Genomic DNA, 18,613 nt, shown 5'->3' on the forward strand with positions numbered 1-18,613 from the left:
TTTTCCCCCTTTTATGCAGTCTGAATCAGCTTGTGGGAAAGTTATTCGAAATATTCCACCAATTAATTGAGAAGAGGATCAAACCAGGACAACGCAAACTTTCAATAAAGCGGAAGACTCCATATGGGGTGCTCTCAGGGAAATCACTCAAATGCAGAACTACCCATTGTGCTGAGGGCTCAGGTAGGTCAGCTCTTTGCATGCTCTGCTTTTCACTCAAGTTGCTCATCAGGAGTGGAAACTAAAATCCTCTTTTCTGACAGGATATGAATTAAATAACTACAGCTGGTTTCCAGGATCTCTTACCTGCTGCTAGCAATTTCACATAGAAATAACAGAAGTCCTTACAGAGTAAATTATTTCTAGAGGTACCCTTTTAATCACAGACTGCTGTAAGACTGCTGCTACTTCTTCTCCAGTAGCAGTGAGTCCAAGAAGCGCAGAGCATCTGCCAGCATTGAAAGAAGAGCACATCTAAAACCACAGCTCCAAGCTGTCAAAATACTGCTTGTTGCAGGAACTTCATCTATGCTAAAATTCTGCTAGAGCAGTCCAGATAATAACAGCAATAACAAACAACAAAGAAAAAGTTATAGGCCTGCTAATATAAATGGGGCAGCATTGCTCACAGATATTTTTAAGTCCCAGTGGTGTTGATCCACCCATAAGCAGGTCTGGATTTATAGAAAAGGAAAGAGTAAGCGGATGACTACCCCACAGGAAGTTTCTATTTAAAAAAGTGTCTGCCTTGACTGAAAATCAAGATAACACCTCTAAAATTCCCACCTGTCAAACACATTCTGTTTCCTCCTTGGTTTTCTTTTTCTTTCTACAGTGAACTGAACTACTCTATTTTTTTTTTTTTCTGTGATTTTCAGCTAAAGTAGATATGGAAGGAACTGTGGACAAGCACTGAGGGCATTAAGCCTACAAGAGACTTAGCCTTTGTCCCCCTTGAGAAATCAATACAATGCCAGCTTGAGTGGACTCTGAATCCAGGTTTTAATTAGACAGAAGGTGAAATCAGTGAAACCTACCTCTTGCTCAAAAGTTATTCTTTCCTTAGTATCCCACTGTTCTCCAGAAAAAATGCTCTTCTGACCTGTTGGTCGCCTGTTGGTCACCACTTATGCAGGCACAGAATCCAAACTCTCTGTCTCAGTGTGTCCTCACATCTGCATGTTGTCTACCTCTCCATCGAGAGCCTCCAATAAAAACTTCCTATAATAGAATTCTCCTGACTCACAGGTAGGGGGGGAGGGAAGCTGACCTCGCTGCAGCATCAAGAGCCTCTGACGCATTTTGGGAGGCTGTGGTTTCAGGTCTGAAAGAATTCAGCCTTGTTTTCAATGAGGTTTCATACAATTAACTTCCAAAATATCACCCTATAGCTCCATGTCCATTTGAAACTTGATATTGTTTAGTGGTTCAACTGAGCACTATTCAGGGCTTTAGGCGTGCGCTTGGCGAATTAGCAGTACTCACCAGCAGAAGAGAGTTTCTCAGAAACGCAGCCACCCAGGCTCCTGACTGGCTCCACCTCTTGTCCACCCACTCCCAGTTTCAGACATTTCACATTCCAAAACTGGAAGTGTCTATGCAACGTAAGGTCAGATCATTGCACAACATGCTCTTTGCCTTCTAAGAGCCACTGCATCTTCAAAAGTACATCTACTCTAACAGCAAGAGAGCTGTTTACAGCGAATTTCTATCTGAGTGGGAGTATTTTCTCCATGAATCTTATAACAAGGACATGACGTGTAAGACTCTTCCCTACATTTGGTAAAATTGTTACTGAGATGGCATTTATTCAATACTTCCACATCAGCATGCCTTCCCCTTTAAGCTGCCTTTTGAGAAATTGGGAATTCATTTTTACACTTCCTTAAAGTATTTCTGTGCTGGATAATTTTAGGACACATTAAACAGAACAATTTCTGCCTATCTTATATTTAGAACCAAGGCCTTTGCAATGCAACCGTGAAATACAACTGATTGTCACAAATGTAGGTTTTGCCAATTGTTTGTTTTCCTGCCAAACAGTGTGAATAATTGCTGTGATCATTCCTTCAGTTAGTCTTCAAATTCTAACAGGTGAATGAAAACTCCAGTTTCAATTATACTTGAAGGAAACCTTCCTTTTTAGTATAGGGGACTGCAAGTGAGGCAGACTTTATTGTTTTTCCAAAAGAACAACACACAGGTGGAAATGATGGCAATATATTGTGTTCTTTGAAATTGTGTTCAGTTTTCAGCACTATTAAGTCTTTGCTGTTAGCACAGAAGGCCTATTTGGTGTTTCCTTGAATGCCAGCAACTTATGCTGGTACCACCCAAAGGCGACTTTTGACATATTTAAATAAAGAATTAATGACCAGTCCTTATGTGTCCCTTCCTCCTTCTATTCAGATAGGTTACCTTTGTCTTCAGTACCACAGGGGAAGCTAAGCAGTGGGGAAGCAGAAGGGTTTGGGGCTGGGAGGGTTCCCAGCACCACCTGGTAAGAATGGGGATGCTGGAAGGATAAATGACTCAGGCAGCTCTCAAAAACCCTTCCTGATTTCACAGTCAAACAAGTTATCCATAAGCTGTTGTTCCTACCCTCCCAGAAGGAAGAAGGTTCAGATCCAACAGTCAGCATTCAGAAACCTAATTCAGGCTACCCAGCAAAAATTATGAGGGTCTAAACAAACCAGTGACAGAGTAAGGAACTCAAGAGAATCCTATGAAAGGGGCAGAAAAAGGGACAGAGACGGATGCTTTAGATGTGTGACAGCACCATGCTTTCCTGCAGGTAAAGGTAGCCCACGATTTCACTCCAAGTGGTTCATTTGGAAGATATGATTGAGAGTCAATTGCCCTTCATCCTTCATAGGAAGAGATACCCAAAATGGATCTAATGGCTTAAAGTTACTTAGCTCCTGTTCAGTCTGTGAGCAAGTAAAAGCTTAGACTGTAATATTTAACCACAGCTCCCATGCCTTTCTGAGAAGCCCAGGGGAGGCTGCCTAAAGGAAAATCAGACATCAGCCATGCTGCTTCCTGTGTGCACCAGGTGAAAAAATCTGCACCTGCTTTCAGGCTCATGTAGACAGCAAGCTTCCTCCAGTGCGGTGGCTGTCACACAGAGCACTTTCTGGTACAGCCCATTTCCTCCTGGGGGACATTTCCCTTGGGGACAACAGGGGCTAGTACTCTGTGTGTGCCACCAGTCCCGATTACCAAAACTGCCAGCTGGCTGCCATGCAATATAACCAAAGTTTTAGTGCTGTGACTAGAACTTGCTCCATGTGTCAGTGAGAACAGAATGAAGAATGGAGGAGAGACAGCCAGACAAAGAAAATGATTCACAGAAATTTGGAGACACAGTGCCATAAGAGAACCCAGCGCCTACTACAAATATTGGTACTACTCAAACTGCTAGTTTAAAAAGTAAAAGTGGTATTCATTCTTTTTTAACATTCATCCATAAGAGGTCACTGTGTGATACGATGAACACCTTGGTGTCAGCAGCATTCTTCTCCCTCCCCATATGCTCAGCACCAGGTGCCAGTCACCTCCAGTAATGTCTCAGCCATTACCCAGCTGCCCTCAGTGGGGCCTACCAGGGAAGGAATTAAGACAAGTGGAAGTCCTTAATCTTGATTGTGTGATCTTTGTCAATTTTACAATCACCTAAACATACTTTTTATTCCCCATTAATCTCAAATGGAGTCCAAGAGTTTTAGAACCCCCACAGACATGTTAAATAACCAGTATAATATACTCAAAATTTTGGGAAACTGAGTTTAAACAGCAAGATATAGGCCCACAAATGAATGAGGCTCCTCTGGTTTCCCAGGGTTTGGGGCCTCTATTTTAGACTTTGTTTCACTTTGACGTTGTTTTTTTCAGTTGTGAGTAGACTTTTTCACACAAGCGACTGCAACCCAGTGTGGGACACGAAGACTGTCAAGGTGATCTGCCCACAGGAACTTCTTAAGCACAAAATTTTTGTACTGCCATTCATAATGAGATGAGAAACACAACAGGCAACTTAACGGCAACTGAAACCATTTTAGCTCAGATCAGCTAAACAAAGGTCTTCTTCATGGAGTAAAGTGACTTAAAGGGAAGTATTTAATTCGGAGATTTCCATGGGAAAACAAAAAAATAAAAATAGCAATATGGAAATTTTCCAGTGGAAAACTTGTTCTTGTGGAAATTCCGCTTTCAATTGACAAATTGTTTTTATGGGAAATTCCTAAGCAGCTGTAGGCACAGCTCTCATGCTGAGAAGTTTAAAAGCAGCTCATGTTTGACCCAGCACCCTCAGATTTCCCACATCAGATAAACTGCAAAAGCAAAGCCCTCATTTTTCCCTTACTCCCGAGCACACCCTGCAGCACTCAAGCAGTGTCACTGAAGGCATGAGAGCATACTCACTGCCGTGGCAGCATGCAGGTGGTTACAGATAGGGTGCTTGCAGCACTAACCTCTTAATGTCCCAAATCAAGACTAACTAGAGGCTCTTATAGGGGCTGTCTTTAATGCTCTGATAACTCTGATACTGGTAAAACTGCCACTGACTCCAGCAACAGGATTACCTGCACTAAGGATTGCAGGCTTGGGAGAATCTAAAATGAAGCTTCTCACAGTGGACTCCATCAGGGAGAGAGAAGTTGGTGCTGACTTTTGTGTGCTTATGCGAACGGTCACAAATCATGGATACAAGTCTGTCATTATTAACTGTTTTACACTGGCTTAAACCTCTCAAAAAGAACTATACGCCCTACAGCAACCATTACAGAGAGCAAGACAAACATTTTTAGCAAGCTTGCTAAGGGTCTTCTAAATTTGCAGTGGAGCATTGAGTAAGTGTCACCTTTACAGAATGATATTAGGAAAGCATAAACCATTCATTATAATGCATCTTCTATCCACCACTTTAGCATGAATCATCACACCGTGTAAACAGGCTAGAAATCAGGTAGAAATTATGGTAGGGCTCAAAAGTATCTCAGAAAGTCAGAGGAAGAAAAAAGCTACTACAGGAGGCAGGCATGTACAAAACCTCACAGTCCAGAAAGGTACTAGAAAGGAACTGAGCACCTAAATCATTCACCCAAACATTTGCAGTGATTTACAGTGTTTCTGTACCAGACCTGGACATTTCACACTAATGCATTTTTCACACAAAACACAATTTAGAATCTTTTGAGTAAAAAAGTTAATTCTACTGGCTGTATGGGACTGGTCCTTGTAATTTGTTCTCAAGAGTGAAACTCTTTCCCAATCACCTTCTGCCCCATACAGCCTATTCAAGTGCAGAGAGGATCCAGCACACACCAAACTGAGTTGGGCTGGAAGAGTTCAAGCACAGCTGAGCTGTGGCATCAGGAATCCCAAGGTGCCATTGGAGAAGGCTTTTGGCAGCTGGCTGCCTGCCAGGGGCTGCGGGCTACAAGGTGAAGGAGTGGGCAAAGGCCACTGCTCAGCTGCTACAGTGACCTTCAGCTATGCTGATCTGCCACAGGAATGCACCCTCTGGCCATGCTCGTGTTTCCACATGCTTTCTTGGCTACCTGCAACACCGCATACACACGCATTACACCGAGCTGGCACGCACAGCCCATGTCTGTACTGCACACAGGCCAGTGAGTTCCCCTCCAGCTGCACTGCTGCTCTGCACCCATGCAGCACAGCAACCAGATGTGCTCACCAAGGCCCGCTGGTGAGCTGCATGCATGGTGAGCATGCAAGGCCTGCTGCATGGCTATGACAACCAGACATGCCGAGGCTGAATTGCAAGTAACTTGAATTTCAGTGATGGGCAAAAAAAATCCTGTGTCTCTCCACCTGAGAGAATTAGTCTTTTCTGATGTCACAGTAATAAAATTGCAATGAAAGCCTTATTAATGCAAGCTTTGTTACTGAAGAGACAAGAAGGGCATTTATTTTCAGAGCCAGACACTCGAAGGAATACCCCACATGGTAGATAGCGTAAGTATCCTGTATTTCCAGCATGTAACAGAGCTACTTCTACTACACTGAAGCACATGTGATAAGAGAAGAGGGCCCGGGCCCTTCTCCATATTCTCTGCATACCTGTTACTATCACACAGCTGCTCTCAAGTCTACAGTTTCCTGTGCAGTACAAACTGCATACCACTTCCCCTACGGAAAAAAAAGGCCTTGCTTGTTCTTAATTGACGATGGAAATACTGTCATATTTTCCACTAGCCAAGCTCGAAACCATTACTGAACAAACCTTCATTAATTTTTCCACAACATTTTGCAGAAATGTCAGGAAACAGCTGCACCAGAATGATTAACTGTCCTTATCACTACGGCTTCATTGGCCAACTTCAAACTATATAGGTTTTCTTCTCTCAAATTCTACATTTAGTGGTATTTCTTACTATTCTTCAGTTGACTGTTTCAGTACAGCACTTTCCCTTCAAAAGTATCTGATTGCACAGGTTCAGTGGCAGACAGACATTTTAGGACCAGTGGAAGAATTTGTACAGTTTGGAGCGGCATACTTCTAGGAAAAGATTGCTTCCTGCAGATTGCTCAGCTGTGTCTTTCTTGGATCAAATTCAATGAAATTCACAACTTGCAGTCAGATTGTATTTGCCAGTCAGGCTGAATTCATTACACTGACATAAACTTCTCTTGCTGCATTTTCTCATTCCTGTCTTTTCCTGTCCTCCTCTTTTCCTTGTCCCTTCTCTCTCCCCACACTCTCTTTCTCACCTCTTCTTCGAGCTATACCATGTGTCAAAACTCATCATACAATGCCCTGTACATTTTCTGGCAAAAACAAGTGGAACAGTACACAACACCATCCCAAACATGCAAACGCTGAGATGCTAGAAGGCTTAGTACCAAATCAAAGTGCAGCCATCTGGAGGTAACTGCTAGTGTGGATCTGAGCTTCCCAAGTGTTTGAAACTTTGAAGTCTCAGAACTTTTTAGCAAAGTGTCAGGGAGCAAGAGACTCCACTCACATGGATTTGCACAGGATGCTGGATTGTGGTTTTTCAAAAATGTAAATTCTTCAAATTTTGTTTAGAACACAGCCAGGTTCATAGGATTACTTTTAAAGACTGACATTTCAGTATAGCATCCTGCTTATATTTTGAAATTACTTAGGGTTACTACAGAATGGTATGTAACAACAGTTCTGCACATATGTCACTGGCAGATTTAAAATTGCAGTTGTTCCCTCCATGTTTTATTGAAGCTGCAAGCCTCAAATCTATAACCTTAAGATATGTTTAGACAGAGGGAAATACAGAAGCAAATGGGTATATACACATCTTAGAAGTTAAATAAAATTAATGCCATCAATTGGGGGGTTCAGTGACTCAAGTGTTCATGCTGTTATGACCCCCTACCCCCTAGCAAAAAGTAGGGTACTTGCAGGATTATAAAGAAATGAAACATAGAAGTTTATCTAGGTCTTATAAAGAATGCATTTGCATGTCTTGCTTTTTAAAAGTATCTCTCTCACAGCAGTGTGCATTGCAGCACAACATCCCCACACAGCTCTGCTCAGGGAGAGCTAGCCACTGATGCCCTCACCCCGTGCTGGGTTAACTCCTGAGCTCCTGCATGGCCTTCAGCAGGTATATGGACACCTGGGAGCCGCTGGGCCAGGATGCCTAACACAGAATGCTGGCCTTGTTATTTAATTGGTGCAGTGCTGGCTACGGGGAGGAAAAAAAAAAAAAAAAAAAAAAAAAAAAAAAAAAAAAAAAAAGCAGCAGCAGCTATGTTTTTAAATTACTCTACCAAGATATCTGCTTAGATGGCAGAAATTGCACTACGCTATATTCTGCTTAAAATACGCATGAATATATATGGGTTCTATTTACGAAATATGAAATACTGCCAAAAATACGCAGGTTCTTTAAGGATTCGGTTTTATAATATGCAACCAAATTTCTCCTTCACAATATCCTTATCTGTCTCTGCTCTAGCTGGAAAGCAGCAGCTCGCGGTGCCAGAGCGTTTCAAGGACCGTGTCCTTCCAGCCGGCGGGATGTCAGCGCACTGCCGGCTGCGGCGGCACGGGCCACATGTTGTGTGGGGGGGCAGGGAATGAAGCTGTTAGATTTCATTAAGCAAGCGCTGATTTGTATGGCTCTGGGGGTTGGTTCCGGTTTTTTGGGGGTGGGGACGCTCTGCAATGAAGACAAACGCCGCCCCGTCGCCGGCGGCGGGCTGCGAAGGGTGGCGGAGCTGCCCGCGGCCGGGGCCGGGCCTTGTCCTGCCGCAGCCCGGCCGCCCCCGCCGGGCCCCGCGCCCGCGGCCTCGCCAGCGCGGCCTGCCGTGCCCGGCAGCTGTGAGGGTGGAGAGCGCACTGCCCATTTCTGCCTCCTCCGGACCTTCTCGTGTCCCATCCCCCCCACCCCGGCACAGGCTGTCAGGGAACTGACGTACGGATTATGCTGTCCAGCCGCCCTGCTCGGCCCCCTCCGGACGGGAAAGAAGAAATGTGTTTTGTCCCTCTCTGGATACTAGCGGGACCAGAAGCAGGTGCTCTCACTTATCCGAGTTTACACATCTTGAGCTTAAACCTACAGGAGGATTCAGCCTCCCTCTATTCACACAGTCAGCAAAGAGCAGCAGGATCTAGGGGCAATGTCACAACAAAAAGAGAGACCTTGAACTTGCTTCACCCTTTGCATAGTCATTTCTATTTGGGCAAAGTGGATAACAGCTCCTTTAGCACCAGCGTAGTGGTATTTTATGCTCGCTTGGCATTCACTTTACCCAGGTATAAATAGCAAAAGGTTTCAGGCAGTAGAGAATCAGGACCAGTATCTTCAAAGGATTCCTAGCCAAAATAAAGCAGCTAGTCCTCCACATCACAGTTTGCAATCTTGTTCAGCTGCAGGAAACATTCCCTGAAGGATGCCTGAGACTGCTGGTTTGGCAGCATTGCATGCTCTGGTCCCTGGAGAAAATGTGCCTTTCTACCACCCCGTGCCTCGAGGTGGAATCGGACTGCAAGCTTTCACCTGTAAAGTAGGCAGTAATAGGATTCCATTTCTTCATGGGAAAGCTCACACAGTGTATTTACCACCCTACCAGTATTAAGTGCTTGCCTTAATATCCTTAGCACACGAGGTAGTGGTACATATCATCATAGTTACAATAACTAAGCCGGTTTGAGCTATGTTAATTGAGAGCCTTTATTCTAAAATGTAATTGTTCCAAACAAAAAGTGAAGTGTGCTCTTATTCGGCTGACACATTACCGGGGAGAGTTCTCAGTGTACAAGAGCCACAGCAAAAAGGGCCCCATGCACACAAGTGCCATTAAGTTACATGCTAACAAAACCTGAAAGCTGTATGCTAAAACCCCATTTCTGAGCATGGCCACCATATTCTTGTGTGCCAAAGTTCTCTGTTTTCCACTTAAATCCTGCCTGGTGAGTCAGGACATGGCTAGGTTTCCATACTCCATCAGTGTTCCATTACTCCTCCTTATAAATTTCACACGCTGTTAATGCTTTCCAAACTGGCAACACAGCTCAGGGGTGCATGAGGACAGTTTATTTTCCTGCTGAACTTTAAACAGAAATTCCACAGGACCTCTGGCAGGGGGTAACAGCCCTGCTGACAGCCATCAGTTCACACCCTCTCACCCACCCAATTCTGATCCCGGCTGCGCAGAAACATCTCGGCTGCTCTCAGAGACTGCAGGGGGGAAAGAGAGCAACGCAGATACGCATGACTCCCATTGCAGGGACCTTCAGAGGGATCCATAAGAAGAGATCTCCCATATAGCACCATCTTGGACTGCAGAATATTTGGGATCAGTTGCAGGGTTGAGCAAAGGTTAAAGGGATTGCCCTTCTCAATTTAACCCCTTCTTTCACTGAATTCATATATAGAATGAAACATAGGCGCAACACTATTTACATAATCCTGAAAAATCTGGTGGGGTTTTCTCAGAATATGTTCTGTATTTTCTTTGAACACCTTCTCCTGTGCTCATGATATCATGTGAGAGAATCTTCAGGGTCTTCCTTATACGCCTAGCTTCTATGGCTGAAGATAAATATTGGATAATTAAAAAAAAAAAGAAACTCAATGACAGAGATCAAACTTTCCTTAACCTTTCACTCTTTCAAGCTTGTGTTATCAAACTCTAAGGGCTAACAATTATTTGATCATCAAGGATGTGCCTGCACAGAGAAGATGAGAGAAGATGAGCTTCTCAGTGCTTCAGGTCTCCTATAGCAGATGAGCTTCTCAGTGCTTCAGGTCTCCTATAGCAAGAAAAGTAACTTTGTGTACTGCACACAGGCACAGTTTTTGAGACTGTGAATATGAAAACTGACCATCTTAGGACTACCAACCCTAATAAACATGGTGCTGCAATCAGCAGCTGAAAATGGACCTTTTCTTGACAAGATAAATTGTCTTCTGAACTATCTGATGCCGCAGTAAGACCTCTGTTGGGGATTCACTAACTTTAAGCTTGGGTGTTATTGCATACAACAACATTAGCACTTTTATAACTGCAGTTTCTACATGCCCAAGTGTTCAAGACCTAGAGGAAAAATGAAACCTTGAACAGTACTGTCCGTCGTGCACTTGAAATGGCAAGATTGTCAAGCATAAATCACCAATGTATATTTTAGGACAAAGTAAATAAAAAAACCCAGACATTTCAGACATAAAAACCTCACCCACCATATCTTCTTGTATTTTTACAAGCACACTTTTCTGCTTGTTTAGTTCAAGAAGTGGAGTCCCTGGATATTTGATACAAGAATTGCATAGGAGAAGGGAAAGTGGAAAACCAAGTATGTGGACAAAGCAAAAGACATCACTTCCAAATTAACAAAAACCTGCACCTAAACAGACATGTCTCTAATTTTGGCAAAAGCTGGCTTCAGTTGTAACAAAAGGACATATAATGAGGAGTTAAATGTAGGTGACTTCCACATGAAGCCTTTTCAGAATTAAAAACTGTGCTTTCAGACCCACTCCCTCCTCTCTGCAAAACCACCTTTCCTTCGCTCTCCTACCTGGCTGCTCCCATCAAAGGTGCAAGTGAGTAATGGTTCCAGTCAAAGCAATTTGGTTCACCACTCCAGCAAATGTGGCTGTTTTCTCTCTCTTCCACCTATTTGGAAAACAAATATTAAAGATTTTTAAAGACTGTGATCAATTCAGCCTGCTGTTTGATTTTATAACCTGACTGCCTTTATGGTGTTGGCTACATCAATACATGTAAGAACTTCAGAGATTGTCACAGTCCTTGCTGCCTTCAGAGCAATGTGGCACCAGCAACCAGTAGCTCTCCTCTGGTTTCCAACTTTGCTGTAGGCTAGAATACACATCAACTAATGCATGTCAAAGTGAAAACAATAGACACACAAGGCCAGTAGGTGCATACAATGACGTATTTTCAAACATGATATATACAAAAAGCAGGTTAAGCACAAACCATGAATTGTCTTTGTAGTATCTTTACATTTAGGCCTTGTCATTCCAAGTGTTCTGCCTAATTTCTGTCCAATTTTGAAAACATCATGCCCAAATCCTAACTTAAGAGCACATAATTTTTAATTAAATGCAAATACTTTCCTGTTATTGAAGCAGATCAATGTGATTATCTTTCAACCTGCTTCTTTCCTATTTAGCACTGTGCTTTAAAAGTGAGATCACCTCTAGGAATTCCCTTTTCCATATGATGCTAGTATGTTTTAGAAAGTAAATTATTAGCATACACTGTGAAAAACAGTCATAATCCTTACATTTCTCCTTTCATGTGACAGCACTCTGGGAAAGACCACAAAGAAAGCACTTTCTGCATACAAAAGACCTGCTGTAGGCATGTGTGCAGGAGTGTATGTGCATCCAAGGCACAGAGCACCAGGAGATATGTTCATTAATGTGTTAGACACGTTAGACAGCCACAGGCTGCTTTGCTTACACCTTGCAGGGTGTGGGTTATTGAATACCCCTAACTGGGGCATACAGACAAGGCACCAGGAACTGGAGACTCAGATCTAATTTGTACACAGCAGAGCTGACTGAAATGCCCACCTTGTTAATACTCAGGCAACAAACCTTCAGTGATCTTGTATTCAGTGAACAATGTACTCCAACGGGCCTGGTGTTCTGATTTTGCAAAGACTGGTGTGAACAACCACAGCATGCATTTTGCTCAAGGCACTTTCTTTCAGGCTTCCCTGCATCCCTGAATACCCACACGTGAGATCCCAGGCGATGTGATGGGTAGGCAACAAGTGTGAGCGTCCCAGATGGATGTGCTTCTGCACAGGGCAGCACCCCAGGGATGCACAGGGTCCCAGCAAGAAGTGCAGCTCTTGTCACCCCTTCTCCTGCTCTTTTGCCCTGGCTGTGTCACTGGGCTCTGGCTGGCTACAGTCTCTGGTGATCAAGTCACCACAGCACATGCTCAAGGCCTTACACGTCATGGTAGAGGAGCATGTCAGAGGATTTGGACAGGAAAATCTCAAACTCAGCCCACCTAACTTGCAGATTTGTGCTCGTGGCCTGACCATACCATACCCTGAAGCCAAAGCAAACTTCCCTCTGCTTCCAGCAGGGAACCTATCCTCTATGGGGTGGGCAACACATGGTGCTTCCACTCCTAGCAGAGCACAGATGTGAACCAGTGCAAACAGGGTGCCAAAAGCTGAAAAGTAAAGCAGGCCTGGAACTGGCTGGCAATAAAATGGACATGCTTATGTTGTTTTTCCCTGCAATGTTTGCTACCAGCAACCAAAACAAATAGTAAATGATAATGTGTTATTGACCAGCAATATCAACAGCAGTCTATACAGGCATCTGAGTATATAAAATAACACATGCTCTGGCTGTAGCCCCTGGCACTTTATCACACCAATCTACAGCTTTCTAGGAAATGATCTGGGTGTGAAGCCAGGAACCACTTTTGAACCTTTGAACAGACAGGGCCTAATATGGTTTTAATCTGTTGGGGAAACCTTGGCACTACTCAAGGGCAAAACTCTGTACTTAGCAGGGCCAGCACTTCAATCGCTATTTTACAATTGACCTGAAAAGTGTCCCAGGCAAAAAAAGCAAAGTAAAGCAATAAAGAAGTCATGAGTCCTTATTCTCCCATCCTTAACTAGGATCTAGGAGTAGTCTGGATTGTAGTCTCCTCCCCCCGGTGTGGCATGGATACCTTCCAGCCCTAAAGCAGATCTCCTTGTACTTTCACAGGCTGAAGTGGTTTTAGTGCTGCTGGCTACACTTGCACAGTTATTTCTAATTAATATGCATCATGAACTTATTTATCCTATCTGCAACCTAAAGACAAGGGGTTTTATTCTCATTTATACTCAGTCCTCTCTATGGCACCCTGGCAGAAGCAGAGGAGACTTTCAAGAAAAGAGAATAAAGCCATAAGTAAAAGATGTCATTTATAGAACAAAATCACACTTCTGCTGCTCCAGCTTCATAGAGAGGGTTTAAATTGAAATCCATGAGGAACACTATATTCCATTTTGCCCTAACTTACTTTAGTTCAAAACTGATGGGATCCAATGTCTTCCCTATTGCTGTGGTAACCTCACTGTCTTCAACATGGTTCCTCAAAGAATGCTCTAGCATCTGATCCGCTCAGTTCAGGCTGGATCAGTTTCTGAGTATTTAAGAAACTTAATCATTACTTACAAGGAGGCAAAATATTCTCCAAACCAGGTCTTGGACAGTAAATCCAGGACCTTTTTGTTTTTATCACCACATTAATAAAAATTTCAGCTATCCTTTGTTCCTTTGCTGCAGAAGAAAAAGAGTGTGCCTTCAATGCCTGCCCACCAAAGACAGACAGCAATGCAATCACCACTGCTGAGCATTCTCTAGTGTTTATAAATTGCTAGGTCTCTTCTTACAACTAACAAATTATTGGGCAAAAGCAAATTACTTCAAGTTGCATCAAAGGAGGTTTAGATTGGACTTCTTAGCAGAAGGAGTTGTCAAGCCTTGAAACAGACTGCCCAGGGCAGTGGTTGAGTCACCATCCCTAGAGGTATTTAAAAGACATCCAGATGTGGCATTTGGGGACAAGGCTTAGTCATGGAGTTGGCAGAGGTGGGTTAACAGCTGGACTTCCAACCTAAATAATTCTGTGATTCTATTTGGTCACACCTGGTCATGACTCTCCTAATCTCTTCTGCAGTTGTTTGACAGCTGTTGGGACTATGAATAGACAAGCTCATCAAAAGGGAAGTGAGAGTTTGAAAATCACAGCATGTCTTACTGTTGGGAAGAGCTTTTTCAGTTTGAACTTTGCCTCTCAAACACTCTGGGAATAGCCTTTTACACAGGATCTGGAAACACAGGCAGAGGTGCTCTGATAATGACTTACACCATCTGCTTTTGAAAGACTCCTAGCAACCTTGGCAACCCCTGTAACTATTTTCTAGTCATAAAACTACACCTTCAGTGGTGACACAAAAATGTAACAGAGACATCAGCATCATCTGACCATAAGAATTAAGTAATGTCATGGATCAACAGCAAGATCTTTGCTTTATATCACTTCATATATATTTGTTAAAGTGACACTGTAAGGTCATTTGAGGGTAGGGGGTTGACAGGGAGATTCCTCTGCAACTTCCAAAGCAAAAAAAAAGTCAGAAATCTCATGTGTATTTTAATCAGAAACTAAAATTTTTGGAAAGCAACTGGATAGTATTTTACTATCCAGTTACTAGTTATTCAAAGATTCTGAAATAGTACAGACAACAGGTGAAATTGCTTCAAGAGTATAAAGGGCTAATAAAGCCATTCCCATGTTACTCCTTAACTGGCTTGCAGCAGATGGCATTCCAGCACAGTCTGTAACTTACCATGGTTTGGGAATTTACCTAAAGCCTCACTTTGACCAGGTCTGTAAGATACCATTAAGTTGTCGACAGGTTTTAGGATTATACAGAATAATTTGTACTAAAGAAGAGCTAGGCAATATGGGTAGAAAAATGTGCACACTTCTGCAGTGCATCAACCATCAACTTGAATTCATGGCAGGTAACTCAAAGCAGTGGGGCTATATGCAAGTCTCCCACTCCAAGCCATTTTGCACGAGTTCTCTCTTTATAGATGTTTTCTTACTTAATGCAATGAATTGACCACAAAAACTTCTGTAATATGCACAGTGTGAAGCCAGTCAGAGTGGATTTTCTAATATTTTAATTTTTTAATTTTATCATTTTTCTCTTTTTGCTTTTTTTTTTCATTTTCAAACTCAGAAGGTCCATAGAACTCTGTGAATTATCATCTGTTATGGGAGAAATAAGAAGTCTAAAATTTGTTTGATTGCAGCTACAATACATTAAGTTCCAGGCATCAATCTCAATTGCAGCACTTCTTCTCCAAATGGGCAATATTTTACAGTTATCGCTCTCTAAACAAAACACAATTTATTATACACACAATTTGATAGCTATGGCAGCTAGAAGCAAAAAAGTCTTTTGAGGAAGAGAAGGAAGGTAAAAGCAATGCCATACTTTAAATTGACTTCATATGATCAATGCCAGAAGACAATCATCTGTGAAATGATGTTCATGCCTCGATCAAATGCAATCATACCATATGCAATTGAATTTGGCAAAAGTGGAAGAAAATTATTCCCATTAGTTTACTGGTGTTCTTAATATGTTCACACAAATCATCTTTGAATAGATGAATTAAAATACTTTAAGCAACTCCACCTTTGCCCTCTTAATTCCAGGTCATTCTGGCAGCTCCTGATACTGCACTAATATGTTTGCCTGTTAGATAATATGTTGCCACTTAGATAAAATTAATGGATCAAATCTTGAACTACTTCCAAAGTAAAAGGTATATAATTCATTTTTTGAATCAAATGTTGCTATGCTGCAAACATTTTTGTCTTCATTATTAAAACAGCAAGAGATTTGAAGCCTGCTTTATTTTTCAGTATAGATGCTTCTTTTGTTTTCCACGATTTTCTCAATAGGAGTGTGATAGCCCATTTAAATGTTTTTATAGACAGCTTTTCTTCATTTTGGTATGCTGCTAACACCATGTTGCAGATCTCAATGCAAAGAGCACAGAGAAATCTTTGTAAAATTTCAGTTTGTTCAAATTTGTACATGCATAAATTTATGTGCATATATATGTGTTTATCTACATAAATATATGTATATATCCATATGTGCATATTTGTACATACTATATAAATAAAAACAGACATATTTACTAATGCATGTGTGTTAGTGGAGCTGGTTTTATTGTCTCTCAGTTCTGCAATCCAAACAAAATTAAACTAAAAGGAACAATTATGAACTTTGTCTACTTTACACATAGGTAATTCACTTTATTAAAACCAAGAACCTAATTTCTTCTTGGGAGCCTCCCTATGTTATCTCCTTTACCTTCAGACCCCAATCTGCACAGGAGCTTATTTAGCTGCTGCTACTGAAACTATGATTTTGGGTTACTTTTTTTCACTTCCGCCAGGAGCTAAATTAGCAAGAGCATATCCCCCTAAGTATAGGTCCATAACCTCACTGCAAATAACGGTTTAGACACTGCCAGCTGAGACCAGCACCCTCACTAACCAGGCCTGATGCTTTTAGACAATGGTCAAGCTGACAATTGACACAGTGTCCTCAAACACACATTGCTCAACCCATTTGCCTAGCCTGCTGCTGCCAAGAGGGCTGTTTGTGCAGGCAGCTGGCAGGAAGATGGGAGTACATCTGGCGATCCTCCGAGAGTAGGCAGGGAAAATGAAAACATCAGATCTCAGCCAAGCCCAAGATAGGATACTAGGTAAAGCTCATGCTCTAGGGGATCCAAACATGCTCCTTGGCACAACAGACTTTGGCAAAATCATCACGAGGGACCTCCCACACCGAGTGGCCTTGGCTTCCATTCTCTCTTTGAATGACTACCCTGCTACGACACCCATGCATTGGGGAAAACCAATGCATCCAGGTGCACAATGAAGAAACTGAGGGAGAGGTACTAAGCAGACATTAAGGCCACTAAGCAGGTAGGCTACAATATGGCAAGTATCCCACTAGACCATGGCAATCACTTGAGATGTCAAAACTATCTCCATCTCCATGGAAAGACCATTGCAACATGAAGCCATGGCACAGTAACATCCATAGTGCTGAACAATCTCAGCAGGAGGTGAAAGCTAACTTGTCCCTGAGAAGCTGGCAACTGGGTCAGCCATGCAGGATAACAGGAAGGAAGTGGGACTGCAAAATCTAAGACAAGGTTCCCTATGAAATAAAACTAAGAGCTCAGTAAGTCTGGTGTTAATTAAATGTATAGACTTCACTAAAGGCACTCTGAATTTAGACCGGATCAGTCTAAAGCTGAGATCAGTCTCAGACAGTTGCAGAGACAGCTTGTAAAGCACAGGATTACACAACTCTTGTTACAGGTTGGCAGCCCCAGTGTAACACCATCACTGGCAGCTGATCATTTGTCTTGAAAATCTGAACAGGCCACCAAACCATCTCTGAGCACACACTTTCATAGCACTTCTGCTGGACATCATGTGACCTCTTTACAAGGAAACTACCTCACTATCCCTTGGTATTGCCACATCTAGAGAGGAACTGTTTCAAGTGTCCTCTCTCTCAGTCCCTCCACTCAGGTCTTAAGGCTACCAAGAGAAAGGCAGCAGTGAAGACTTTGGTTCTCCTCATTGAGGCAAGATCCCTCTGCACTGATGTCACTCTGCTCAGTAATTTGTCATGAGCAGAGCGTGGGCTCTCTCCATACATGGCAGGCTGGAGGAGGAATGACCTCAAACTCCGCTTCTAATCCAGGGGGCGTTGCCAAAGCACAGTGTTTGAGTTTGATGCATGAAGTGCAGAGATATTTTCAGCTACTGAATCACACTTTTGGCTCCACAGCTAACTTGAACTTCTCCTTAGTTTTGTTTGCAATTTTTCACATTTTGCATTCACCATTGACTCTCAGAAAAAGAAAAATAGGTGGTGTTTTAAAGAAAAATAAGCCAGTATAATAATAAATGTGAAGATTTTTTTAAATATCAATTTTATCTGAATTGATTCTATTTTATTCTCTTGCATGTGTGGGGGAGTGGAGTTAAACAAATTACTAATAGATTATGGTGCATCACTAATGTCTGGCTTCTTTATTTCACATTCTAAATATATGCTATTAAATGCTGCCAGTGAATGTTTTCTAATGATTTTTGTGTCCAACACAAGAATGAAAGAGTCTGAAAAACAAGGCAGTGCAACAGCAGTTGGCTTGGACACAGCTACACAAGAACTCTTAGCTGTATTCCTATAGCTGACTCAAAAATATTTTGCTATACTTGCCCCATGAAACCATATTCACTTGACCACAGTGCACAACCATAATTTGAAACTGGCAGTAATGAAAAAGCAGAACATCATTTTACAATACAAAGGGCATAATTCTTAATTGACTTATCCTGCCCATTACAACTGCATCCCTCTGTGTCCCTGTGGCCTGAGCCTACTCTCACTGATTTGGGAGAAGAGCTCCAGCAGAGAAATTAGGCAGCCTCATTCACAGCTAAGCAAGTCACTTAATTCCATCTCTAATCAGTGAAGTCAATTCAGCAAAGC

General features: G+C 42.4%; 1 protein-coding gene across 15 annotated transcripts in view; it reads right to left on the reverse strand.

The window, feature by feature from the left end:
* The window catches only part of HIVEP2 (HIVEP zinc finger 2), a 137,047-nt gene that overhangs the window by 41,102 nt on the left and 77,332 nt on the right, over positions 1-18,613 (reverse strand). For 11 of the 15 annotated variants that reach the window (XM_050973175.1, XM_050973174.1, XM_050973176.1 and 8 more), the window contains one exon: positions 11,033-11,130. The exons of the other annotated variants lie outside the window; for them this stretch is intronic. The gene's annotated coding sequence lies outside the window, so the exon portion shown is untranslated. The remainder of the gene's footprint in view (positions 1-11,032; positions 11,131-18,613) is intronic. 15 annotated transcript variants of the gene reach the window in all.

This window comes from Serinus canaria, chromosome 3, assembly GCF_022539315.1.
Source record: "Serinus canaria isolate serCan28SL12 chromosome 3, serCan2020, whole genome shotgun sequence".
NCBI classification, from domain to species: Eukaryota; Metazoa; Chordata; class Aves; order Passeriformes; family Fringillidae; genus Serinus; species Serinus canaria.